Consider the following 13355-nt stretch of genomic DNA (forward strand, 5'->3'; position numbering starts at 1 on the left):
TCCAGTAACGCAAGCAATACTTTTGACACGCAGAATCTTGTTCACGAAAATGTTATTTGAAACATGCCTTGTTGAATGCACCACTTTTATCACACCCAGATCTTACTAAAAAAATTTCCATTGCCACCGACAGTTCTAGCACCGCTTTAGGCGTACATATTTTTCAGGAAATTGAAGAAGATGGTTGCACAGTAATCAAAAACATTGCTTTTGCAAGTCGTATTCTGTCACCTGCTGAACGTAATTATTCTGTTACAGAACTTGAAACATTATGTGTTGTATGGGCTTTTACCAGATTTAGGCATTTTCTTTATGGAAGACACACTACAGTTTACACAGATCATAGAGCGATACAATTTTTACTTTCGGCTGAATTTACAGACGACAGATTAAGCAAATGGAAACTTTATCTACAGGAATTTAATTTTACAATTGTTCACATTCCCGGCACACAAAATATTGTAGCAGATGCACTATCCCGTTCTCTCAGCAACAATCAACAAGACATCGCAACCAACTTCTGAAAAGCAAATTTCAGCGTCATGTACATTCAACAAGTTGCATTTGAAAATTTTATTTCGTCGTCATTACAAGACATAGCACAAGAGCAGAGTAAAGACAACGTGTGGGAAGAGATTAAACACCTTTGGCAAGATAGGAATAATGTTACCATCAGAAACCATTACACTGTACGCAATGACATTCTGTTTCGCCGCTCTCATCCTGACAGCAACAATTGGTTATTATGCATTTCTGAAGAACTTGTTAACAAATTAATCTGGTAAACTCATTTAAGTTATGCACATTACGGAGCTAGAAAATGTTTTCTTATACTGAGACAGAACTGTTATTTTACCAACATGGAGAAGCGTATTCGACGAGTTTTAGCGTCATGTAAAATCTGCCAGAAAGCTAAATCAGATACGACTTCACATATTCCTCCATTACATCCCATTGTACCTGTTAAATTGAGACATGTGGCCGCTGTAGACATTTTTGGTCCGATTCCTAGAACTAATAGAGCTTTTTGCTACATCTTTGTCGCTGTTGAACTCACTTCAAAATTTGTTACCTTCACACGGTTACGCAAAGCTACTGCTAAAACTGTTTCGAAAGCATTTGTAAAACATTTTTTATTTCATGTAGGGCATGTGTTGAAAGTAATTTCCGGCAATGGATCACAGTTTCGATCTGCTATATGGACACGTATGTTACGAGCTAGAAACATTTCTCCGATCTATATATCCAGGTACCATGCTTCTTCGAACCCTTGTCAACGATTAATGAAAGAAATTGGTAAACTGTGTACAATATACTGCCACAAAAAAACATATTGATTGGGACACACACATACTCTCATTCCAAGATGTAATTAATTCCATACTAAGTGAATCTCCTATGCTATCTCCGTCTGTTATACTGAAAAATGTTGAACCACCTAACAAAATTAAAGAATTAGTAACATTTCCTACATCTCGTCGACTACGACACCATGAAATAATTGACATTGCGCTGAACAACGTCAAACGTGCCGCAGAGCGCCGGAGAAGACAGCAAAAACAGGTTTGTATACGCCGTGACTTTCACATTGGACAGAAGATATTAGTACGTACACGCTATTTATCGAACAAAGGAAAGAGTAGATGTAGTAAATTTGAACTTCTATACGCAGGTCCATATCGGATTCGCAGCATTCCTCACCCCAATGTAGTACACGTCGAAACTTTGAGGACCAGAAAAACCAAAGGGAACCACCACGTGTCGAACGTCAAACCTTTTATTGAATGAAAATACTTTATGATTTATCACACTGTAATGCCATTTCCTAATTTTTTATGACCGATTATGCAATTATATCCACATGAACACTTACTGATGATTATCGCATTTTTTCTTGGCAAGTGCCTGGCAAGGTAAGGTTAGCAGATTGCTTTTCTTGTCGTTACACATCAGACCGTGCATATTTTCCATTTTTTATGTATGTATGATTGTTTTACTGTTTTGTCTGTAAGCATTATGAAATATTTAAGATATAACAAATACCAGTTGACTTTAACATTTTTGCCTTATGATATCTCAACATCGTGACTACTTTAGCTTTTTTTTTGCTGCTACATTGTGATACACTGTGTACGTTTTTGCTTCTGAACACTGTCGATGTTTTTGACATAGTACGTTTTCTGTCATGGTATGCTGTATGCTCAATTATGTTACTATAAACCAGTTTTTATTTAATGGGTATATGAATTAAATGCAAGACATTAATCTTTGTTCATCATTTTCAGAAAGATATAACGTGTAAACGAAATAAATTAAACAGAAATGGGAATTTCACCTTCGGAATGAACGAAAGAGAATGCAATACGTCGTGATGAAGAGTAAATGGATCAGAATTAACAAGCATTAACAAGAATATACTACACACATCATAGAATAGCAGTCTTAACTAATTTTTTCCTTCAGAATACGAGGCGATTGATGCAGGCTGTCAGACAGAACTACACATCTTAGTTTTAGTGATGAAATATGCTAGAAATAATGAATAGGTGTATAGTGAATAATGAAGTGACTCTTTTGCAGATGATAATGAATGGTGATGAATAACGATGAAGAATATGCTAATATGGATAATGAAGTTTTTCTTTACAGGTGATGATAATAATGGAGTTATGGTGATATGGATAATGAAGTTTTTCTTTGCAGATGAAAATAATGATGAAGTTTATATATTTGCTGTTAGTTAAGAGATGCTATGTAGTTATTTAAGTATTTGTTGCAGTTCGTTTCGACAGTATGTTTTATATCGCATGGTATGATGACTGAAGGTTTTGGAAAGGACAGCTAGAGAACATATATTTTTTATACACATTTCACTACCTGTTAATTCGAAGTTCATTACTTTTCAGCTCAATAATCCAGTTTGTATTTTTTCCAAGAGAACAAGAGAAGCTTTTCATGATACTTACTAAACCTGTTACTTATTAAACCTGTTCTAGTACTTGCATTTTTTTTACCCAGTTGTGTCTATCATTTATAAATATGATCACATATACTGCCTTTGTTTCATAACCTTGCTACAGCTGACTCATGACGAATGACGTTACACATCTTCATTTGCAGCACTAACTCAAAAGCAAACAAAGTAATTACCAGTCCCAAATAATGCTACTAGTTTAAGACAGTTCTGAATAATGCTGTTCAGCTCTGAATAGTATGTCACTTCAATAATGACTTCTGAATAATACAAAAAAAAATGCTTTGTAACTGGCCAATGAATGCCACTGCTTATTGTAATAAGATTACCTATGATGCCAATGATTACTATAATTAGACTAATTATGTATAAATGCTATGCCAATAATTAACTCATTTTGAGTAATGACTTCTGAATAATACAAAAAAATGCTTTGTAGTTGGCCAGTGAATGCCACTGTTTATTGTAATAAGATTACCTATGATGCCATTGATTACTATAATTAAGTGAATTATGTTAATACTATGCCATTCATTAGCTTCTGTTTTGAATGATGACTTCTGATGGTTTGTAACTGGGCAATGAGTGCCAATAATTACGATATACAGATAATTTTATGAACATTATTCTGTAATACTACATACATGGTACAGAAATGTTCAGTAACTGGGCGATGAGTACCACCAATTACTCAGATCAGTTGTTAGACTAGTGTAATTCTCAATGAAGACTACTATGTGACTTAATGTCCTTCATCATCTGACTTAATTACCAGAAATTACTGCAATATCCATTTGTCCTGTCTATCCTCATGATCATGGAGCACTATATTTGGTTTTTGCACTAATTCTACGTTGGTCTACTTTACAAGAACATGGTGTTGACACGACATGCTGTCCACCACCTTGAGCGATGGAGATGTTATTATGGTCCCACTGTTTGGTGTACCTAATGTACTACCAAAATGATAGCATGGAATATTATTACGACATTTCAGTGTCCTGGCTACACTGATTAATACTTCAAGGAAAAGAGCTTCAGATTTTCTCACTTGGTGTTGCGCTTCTGTAGAAAGATATGGACTTTCAGTGCAGCTGCGTGCATCCTAAAGTGCTACAACCATGACGCAATCCTTCCCATTCCTTTCCTAATTCTTGTAAAATGATAAAGGCATATACAGTACGTGTGCACTTCCTTTCATTTGTTAACAAGATCAGTTGTCCTAAAAATACTAAAGACTTCTATAGTGCATGTGCACTTAATTTCACTTCTTGATATGTTTATATGTTGTAAAAATATTAGAGAGTGTTACAGTGCTTGTGCACGTTATGCCATTTGTACTCATTACGTATACATTTTGTGATTCCCAGATATGTTCTGTATTACAGTGCGTGTGCACTTTCCTCATGTTGTTAACATGATTTGTATTCATTGCTTATACATTTTGTGATTTGCTGATATGTTCTGAACTATAGTGCGTGTGCACTTTCGTCATTTTGTTAACATGATTTGTATTCATTGCTTACACATTTTGTGATTTGCTGATATATTCACTACTTCAGTGCGTGTGCACTTTTGTCATTAGTCAATATGATTTGTACTCATTAGGTTTATTTGTTGTAAAAATATTAGAGAGTTTTACAGTGCGTGTACACTCTATGCTATTTGTTAATATGATTTGTACTCATAACATATACATTTTGTGATTCCCAGATATGTTTTCTACTACAGTGCGTGTGCGCTTTCGTCATTTTGTTAACATGATTTGTATTCATTGCATTTTGTGATTTGCTGATATATTCTAAACTACAGTGCGTGTGCACTTTATGTCATTTCATTTGCACTCATTCTGTATACATTTTGCCATTGCTTAATATGTCTGTACTCAGTGTGTGTGCACTATATTTTATTTCATGTTCTGCACTTATATATCTGTAAATATTCTGTGATTGTAAAGTTAGTCAATTAAGAAAAATTTTTTGGTCATGGCAAGTCCAATTGACTCACCATCGTTGCCAAATTTTTGCCCCCGCCCCCCCCCCCCCCCCAAAGTGGAGGGTTATGTAAGGTGTATGCTTCGCCGGCGATGGGCGAAGCATGACAGAATCTTTGACCAGAGAGTAGTTTATTGTTAGTTGTTGCTTGTTGCGAGTCTGCGTCAGTCTGCGCGAGTCGACGGTAGAAGTCAGTCTGCGCTTGTCTGCGCGAGTCTGCAGTAGTAGTCAGTCGGATACGGTAGTAGGGAGTCGGCATGCGTCGGCTGTGTGCTCTGGTCGCGACTCTACATCTACATCTACATTGATACTCCGGAAGCCACCCAACGGTGTGTGGCGGAGGGCACTTTACGTGCCACTGTCATTACCTCCCTTTCCTGTTCCAGTCGTGTATGGTTCGCGGGAAGAACGACTGTCTGAAAGCCTCCGTGCGCACTCTAATCTCTCTAATTTTACATTCGTGATCTCCTCGGGAGGTATAAGTAGGGGGAAGCAATATATTCGATACCTCATCCAGAAACGCACCCTCTCGAAACCTGGCGAGCAAGCTACACCGCGATGCAGAGCGCCTCTCTTGCAGAGTCTGCCACTTGAGTTTATTAAACATCTCCGTAACGCTATCACGGTTACCAAATAACCCTGTGACGAAACGCGCCGCTCTTCTTTGGATCTTCTCTATCTCCTCCGTCAGACCGATCTGGTACGGATCCCACACTGATGAGCAATACTCAAGTATAGGTCGAACGAGTGTTTTGTAAGCCACCTCCTTTGTTGATGGACTACATTTTCTAAGCACTCTCCCAATGAATCTCAACCTGGTACCCACCTTACCAACAATTAATTTTATATGATCATTCCAATTCAAATCGTTCCGCACGCATACTCCCAGATATTTTACAGAAGTAACTGCTACCAGTGTTTGTTCCGCTATCATATAATCATACAATAAAGGATCCTTCTTTCTATGTATTCGCAATACATTACATTTGTCTATGTTAAGGGTCAGTTGCCACTCCCTGCACCAAGTGCCTATCCGCTGCAGATCTTCCTGCATTTCGCTACAATTTTCTAATGCTGCAACTTCTCTGTATACTACAGCATCATCCGCGAAAAGCCGCATGGAACTTCCGACACTATCTGCTAGGTCATTTATATATATTGTGAAAAGCAATGGTCCCATAACACTCCCCTGTGGCACGCCAGAGGTTACTTTAACGTCTGTAGACGTCTCTCCATTGAGAACAACATGCTGTGTTCTGTTTGCTAAAAACTCTTCAATCCAGCCACACAGCTGGTCTGATATTCCGTAGGCTCTTACTTTGTTTATCAGGCGACAGTGCGGAACTGTATCGAACGCCTTTCGGAAGTCAAGAAAAATAGCATCTACCTGGGAGCCTGCATCTAATATTTTCTGGGTCTCATGAACAAATAAGGCGAGTTGGGTCTCACACGATCGCTGTTTCCGGAATCCATGTTGATTCCTACATAGTAGGACTCTGGAGGATGAGTATTGTTGTAGAAGGTAAAGAAGCAGCATTGCGCATATTTAATAATGTATGTTAATTGTAATTTAATTTGTTCAAAAAAATGCCCCAATAATAATTTTTTCATAAAGTAACTCTTTTAAAGAAAAGTATTCATTTCAATTTAAAGAATTTTTCCACTCTTTCGAAGAAAAAGCATTCATTTCAATTTAAAGAATATTTCCTATGCAATCCTTCCAAGAATCAAAAAAAATATATATATATACGCCAGCATTGCACGAAGCTGTGTCGATAAATAAGAGCAGATATATAGTTGCAGTTTTTATTGAGGTAAGAATTTTTGCTTTTTTATTCAGAATACAGGGTCGAAGGTCAGCGCTGCTGTCCTTATAAAATTTACCAGATATTATTATTTCTGTTAGGAGGTTACATTTCGTTCATGGTTCATTATTTAATTAATATTGTTGTTGGTTTATGGTCAATTATCATTCCTTAATTTTTGTGGGTAGTTTACGCTTGGCTCCATTCTTATTTTTTATTGATAAAATCGCGTGGAGAGGTTACAAGTCGAGTTAACTGGGGTGATTCTGAGGGAATTATATTAGGATATTCGACAGTTGAAGTAGTAAATGAGTTTTGCTATATGGGGAGAAAATTAACTAATGGAGGCCGAAGTAGAGAGGATATAAAATGTAGGCTGGCAATGGCAAGGAAAGCGTTTCTGAAGAAGAGAAATTTGTTAACGTCGAGTATACACTTAAGTGTCAGGAAGTCAAATGTTCAAATGTTCAAACGTGTGTGAAATCTTATGGGACTTAACTGCGAAGGTCATCAGTCCCTAAGCTTACACACTATTTAACCAAAGTATTCTAAGGACAAACACAAGCACCCATGCCCGAGGGAGGACTCGAACCTCCACCGAGACCAGCCCCACATTCCATGACTGCAGCGTCTAGACCGTTCGGCTAATCCCGCGCGGCGTCAGGAAGTATTTTTATGGAGTGTAGCCATGTATGGAAGTGAAACATGGACGATAAATAGTTTGGACAAGAATAGAATAGAAGCTTTCGAAATGTGGTGCTACAGAAGAGTGCTGAAGATTAGATGGGTAGATCACATACCTAATGAGGAGGCATTGAATAGAATTGGAGAGAAGAGAAATTTGTGGCACAACTAGACTAGAAGAAGGGGTCGGTTGATAGGACATGTTCTGAGGAATAAAGGGATCGCCAATTTAGTATTGGAGGACTGCGTGGAGGGTAAAAATTGTAGAGGGAGACCAAGAGGTGAATACACGAAGCAGTTTCAGAAGGATGTAAGTTGCAGTAGGTACAGGGAGATGAGGAAGCTTGCACAGGATACAGTAGCATGGAGAGCTGCATCAAACCAATCTCTGGACTGAAGACCATGACAACAACAACAGGTAAGAAGCTGCTACGCTGTATGCTCATAGGGCTGCGCTTGGCGCCGGCTCTCCGGCAGTAGGTAATCACTTTCCCTTCTAATAAATATTCGTTATGGAAAGTGTATTTCTACAGAAAAGACGAAAATTTGTACAAAGTCATCATTACATCATCTATAAGACGATGTCAGATAATAATCAGGTTCATTAGTGATTATGCAGCTAAACCTGCTTTAATTGAAAAGTACCGATACAGACAAAATTTCATTTTTGAAAAGAAAAAACTATTCATAATTTTTGACATACTGTTCTCAAGGGAGTCAAAGGAAATGGTCAATGAAAATTCCTTACAAAATGCAATAAGCCAAGATGTCGGAAATGAAGCCAACAGTTGAAGGCAACGCGCCAACTCGTGAACTGGCCGATGGCAACCAAATTGAGTTTTTTCAGAGTCTCTCAAACGGGCAGTTCAGAACGGGGGAAGAGGAATGTTGAGCAAGGGCGTACACATTTTCCATGACAACGTTCGCTCACACATTGCTCGGAAAACTGCTGATCTCCTGCAACAGTTTCAGTGGAACATAATCACCCACCCATCCTATAGTCCTGACTTGGTGCCCAGTGACCTAAGTTAAAAGAACATTTGGCCGGAAAGCGATTCAGTTCCGACGACGAGGTGAAAGAAGAGGTTCATAACTTTCTGAACAGCATGGCGGCGAGCTGATATGACATGGGCATACAAAAACTGCCACATAGTCTACAAAATTGCATCGACATAGTGATTACGTCGAATAATAGTTTAATGTTCAAGCTGTTAACTGATGTAAAGCATTGTAGAAATAAACAGGTCTATGTACGCATAAAAAGTCGGAGATCTTACTTTTGGGATTACCCTCGTATTTATGTAAACTTCGGTATTTTTCTCAACATTTACCGATGAATTTTGGCTACTGCATTACAAGGGAGGTCAATCGATCTGTCTCAATACGGTACTCAATAAAGGGTACTAGAGAAATTTCACAATGCATTTTAGGCTTCCGTTTCAGTTAGCTGGTACGCTTCAAACAACTATTCGTTATTTCCTGCAAAAAAACAAAAACACCTTAACTTCTTCTAACTTCTTAGTGGCTCAAGAGGAGTGCACAGGAGAATACGAGCAGACACACAATGCAGTCAGTTCTTCTTAGCGTTACAACTGACGCAGCCCAACGTCCATTAGCTTGCAGGATTAAGGACCGGCAAGTAGGTAAGCCTGCCCATTCATGTTTGTTCACAAGACATCAACGAAAGAGCTCTAACGCACACAGCAGGAGATTTTATTTGCTTGGTATGGGTTTGTTTGGTAGTTCTCAAACTTTAATTACTTCCATTTTACCTCTATTTATGACTCCAGAGCTTCACATTTTCAAAATATCTCATTGTTTCACACATGTTATCTTCATTGAGCTGTTGAGAAACTACGTAGTATACAGTAACGTCCATGGAGAATACCACTTGTAATACTAGTGTATATAGAGTTCTGTGTAAATAAACAATAAATACTAGAAGACTTGCTCCTGTTTTTTTAAAATATGTATCAGACTCTTTCAGAGTAGGCACAACTCTTAACGATTGCTCCGAATTATGCTGATCAAATTCTTATAGTCTGATTGGCGTAGAAATCAATGGAACTACATAAGATATCGCAAACGGAATACACAGAATATCACAGCTCTAGACAGGAAACAAATGAAGCACTGACAAACTGTCTGTTGGCATCTGTCTTAGGTTCTTCGGCAGTTGTTTGTTTAGTGACTTATCTGACGTTTCGCCAGCGCGAGTGGCAAGCATTGTCAAAGCTTGATCCTTCATTGCTGATGGTGGATTACTGGAATGAAGCATTCATCTCTACTCTAAGTACACTTTGCAATGATACTCTGGCAATACCAGTCTGGAGAATATACAAGGAATATTCTTCTCATAACTGCGTAAAACTAAGTCGCCGCAGAAAAGTAATAGCTGAAAATAGCTAAGACCGAATTATGAACAACATCAATGATGACTACTCGTAGTTAAAACTTATAATGAAAGCAATTTTGATTGATTAAGGCCCAGAAAAGTGCATGAAAAAGGTCAACCTCATACGTTAAGTAAAATGCATTGATTAGATTTTCAGTAGAATTAATGACAACGGAAGCTGAGAACCTGCTATGTTACGAGACACCCTCATTCTGACAATGGCTATCAGAAAGGACCTGTCGGCCTCTGGGTGGGAAAACGACCCTACAGGTGCAATAATCACCAACAGTCAACTCCATGAGGATGTAGAATCATGGAAACCATCGGATTAAAACCGTAATAAGTTTATCCAGTGAAAATCAGTCTTGTAGTGCTGGTTGTTGCACAAAAATAACTCCAGTGGTAAACTGATGTAGGGGTGTAGCTACGAGTGGTGCTGATCAGTAATGGCTTGAAGTCTGACACTGCAAAAACTGCGGAAAGGGATGTCAGGAGTTTAAATATGTAGATGAACTAGAGAGTATGAAATACTGACGACCAGGTTAAAGTTAAAAATCAGCTACAGTACTTAAAAAAAGGACACACAGTTTTTTAAAGTTATACGGTAATAAGACCAAAATCTATGAATGTTGGAACAGGCCTTTGTGGCCTTAAGAATAGCAGATAAGAAGAACAGGTTAGTATGAGAAACTCACTGACCCAATAATTACTCTATTAGAAGTTAGTATGGATTGCTACTAAAGCCCACATCACAAGCTTGTGAAGAAAAACTAGATAACTTCAATACAGAGCCATCAAAACATGATAGGCTTGGTAGATGTTCAATGGTTCTAGACAGGGTGTCCAGCGAAGGAGGCCCTCAATTCAGAATTAAATATCTCAAAAACTAAGATCGTTAGACGAGTGCCACAAACGATACGTTTAGTGTGAAATCTGTAAAAATTTTCTACATAGGTTACATAGGTGTTTCGAAATAGTTCAGAAAACTGTACATATATAGCGCGGCAATCCCAATAGGTCAACGTAGTGCCAATGAACAGTGTGTCGCGGATCTGAGCGATCAGTCGCACCGTTGAATCCACTCCCAATATCTAAGGCGCTACAGCGCCTCAAAAAATACCAATTTTTCAAATTTTGAGCATAGTGGCAAGATACCTAATTTTTTAACACTATTTTTTCAGTTTCTGTTTGTGTAGTATAAATACATCATACATCATATTATAAGTTGGAATTTACCACCTCACTTTCAGGTATTCAATTTCTCTGTATGCAACATGAGGATTGCTGGGCACCCAACTATTGTGATTCTTACATCACTACCTGAAGTTCACTATGGGCCACCTCAGCCCTGGTATTTGTAAAACTATAAATATAAAAATACATCATTAAGAGACATAAACACAAACACACACACACACACACACACACACACACACACACATACACACACACACACACACAAACACATACACACGCACACAAAATAAATTGTCTCAGGAAACTGAATTATTATTAGCTGCAATAGGCAAACTAATTAGGTAGGTAATTACTCTTGTGTATAAAAGCCACACAGCACACAGTTGACATTAAAAATAAGTAGCTTTATTACAACTAAAATGCATTGTCAGTTACTAAAAAATGTTGACCGTTCTGGGTGTGTAATACTTGTAATATTGCACTTAAGCGCAATTGAGACAGATATGAGCATTACTTCCAACGTTTTGATGGGCCAGGTTCCTCTGTGTCACCAGAAATACCTTGAATTACGGATTCAGGGTCTGTACATAGAGTTGATCCCAGATTGACCTCTTCTTTAAACAGCGAGTCAGCCTCAGCAAGTTCGTTTGTTTCGTCAGCGGATTCCTCAACATCCTCTATAACATCTTCTTCACTGTCTTCATATAAAAATTTTGGCACGTTTTCACAGTTGACCCCAATACATTTCTAGCAAACTGAAGAACATTTCAAACCCACTTTTCTGCAGGAGCACGCTCCGCCACAGTTCAACTTGCATGAGCATGAAACAATGTGAAGAAGTGCTTCAGGTGCTGGATCTTAGCTCATTATAACGGGTATTGGACCGTGGTCACTGTGATCCCAGCCCCATTTCTCAGGAGGTTCCCTGTTTTCCATCCAACTTCGGACTTGTTGGTAAGTCCGCAACGAATTATGTTGTGCAGGATCTTGTGTAGGTGGCAACCGTGCTAGATTCAGTTTGCTTTTTGTGGTAGACTTGGCGAATAGCTGATACCGCAAATGGTCTAGAGTGTGGGAGCCGCTGCCAGCTCCACTATACAATGCGATAGTAACCTGTTCTCCTGCAGTTATTATCTCTTCACGGGTAGCATGTGGTTTATTGAACGCGCAAAGCGCTGAGGTTAGGTGTTCGCTTTCCGCAACAATATTGCAGCACTTAATTTTTCCTAGACCAAAAAAAGCAGATTTTATATCACATCCGCTAAAGGCGTGAGTGAACAGAATATATTTAATGTCAAACTTGTAAGATGCAGTGGAAAACCACTCGTCTTCTGCATTTCCTCTTCTTGGCTTTAAGAAAAATAAGCTTTCAATGCCTTGCCCCAAACCGTTCATGAGCACAAGCGGGTCAACATCTTCTCCTACAATGACAACACTTCCAAAATCTTTGGTCTTGAAATGGCAGATGTTACAATTATAACGTCAGCATCATCTTGTGCCTGGTGCACTTCAGTGCTACACTCCAGAAACTGCATTTCAAGAAGTGTGATCAAACGCATCTTGTTTCGTTCGTTGTACAAGAACTTGTCCTGAGGGACCTGGTTCACCATCTCTGATTCAACCACAACGTCAACTGAAGAATGTTGTTTGGACCTACGAATCCTCTCAGCACTCTTTATGCTACATTTGTCTCCCTCACATGGATACCCATCAAACACAATAGCAAATTCAGATCCAAAATGACGTTGCAGGTAAGAAACATAGCTTTGGGCTATTGACTTGAAGCAAACATTTCAAGTCACTTTGTGGATAAGGTACCCTCCATCAATGACAAAAAATTTACTCGGTCCACCTGACTTCACATCTTCCACTGGAACGAAGGCATTGTAGAATGTAGATTTTGTTCCTTTTCACATGCCCTTTTTTCTGAGAATAGGGACATTGGGTAAGGAGCAAGTTCATATTTCAGAGAGGCTTTTAACTCTTCTTCACTTTATTTCATTAAACAAATCCTTTGGAAAAGATTTAAAGGATCAACAGGAGTAATTTTAGTGCTCCCAGTTTTTACAGAATTGAACGCAGAAAGTAGAGTCACAACTTTATATTTTCTACGGAACTTTACATCGTGGAAATTGTGACCAACTATTCTTTGCTCGAAATTCGAAAAATTGGTATTTTTGACGCGCTGTAGCGCCTTGGATACTGGGAGTAGAAAAAAATGGTAAGAATCAAATTTGTAGAGAATTTTGTGCTCTTTAGAAAAAAAAATAGACGTCAAAGCGATAGCAGCAAATGAAACTGAGATA

The sequence above is a fragment of the Schistocerca americana genome, chromosome 1, assembly GCF_021461395.2.
Source record: "Schistocerca americana isolate TAMUIC-IGC-003095 chromosome 1, iqSchAmer2.1, whole genome shotgun sequence".
Lineage (NCBI taxonomy): Eukaryota > Metazoa > Arthropoda > Insecta > Orthoptera > Acrididae > Schistocerca > Schistocerca americana.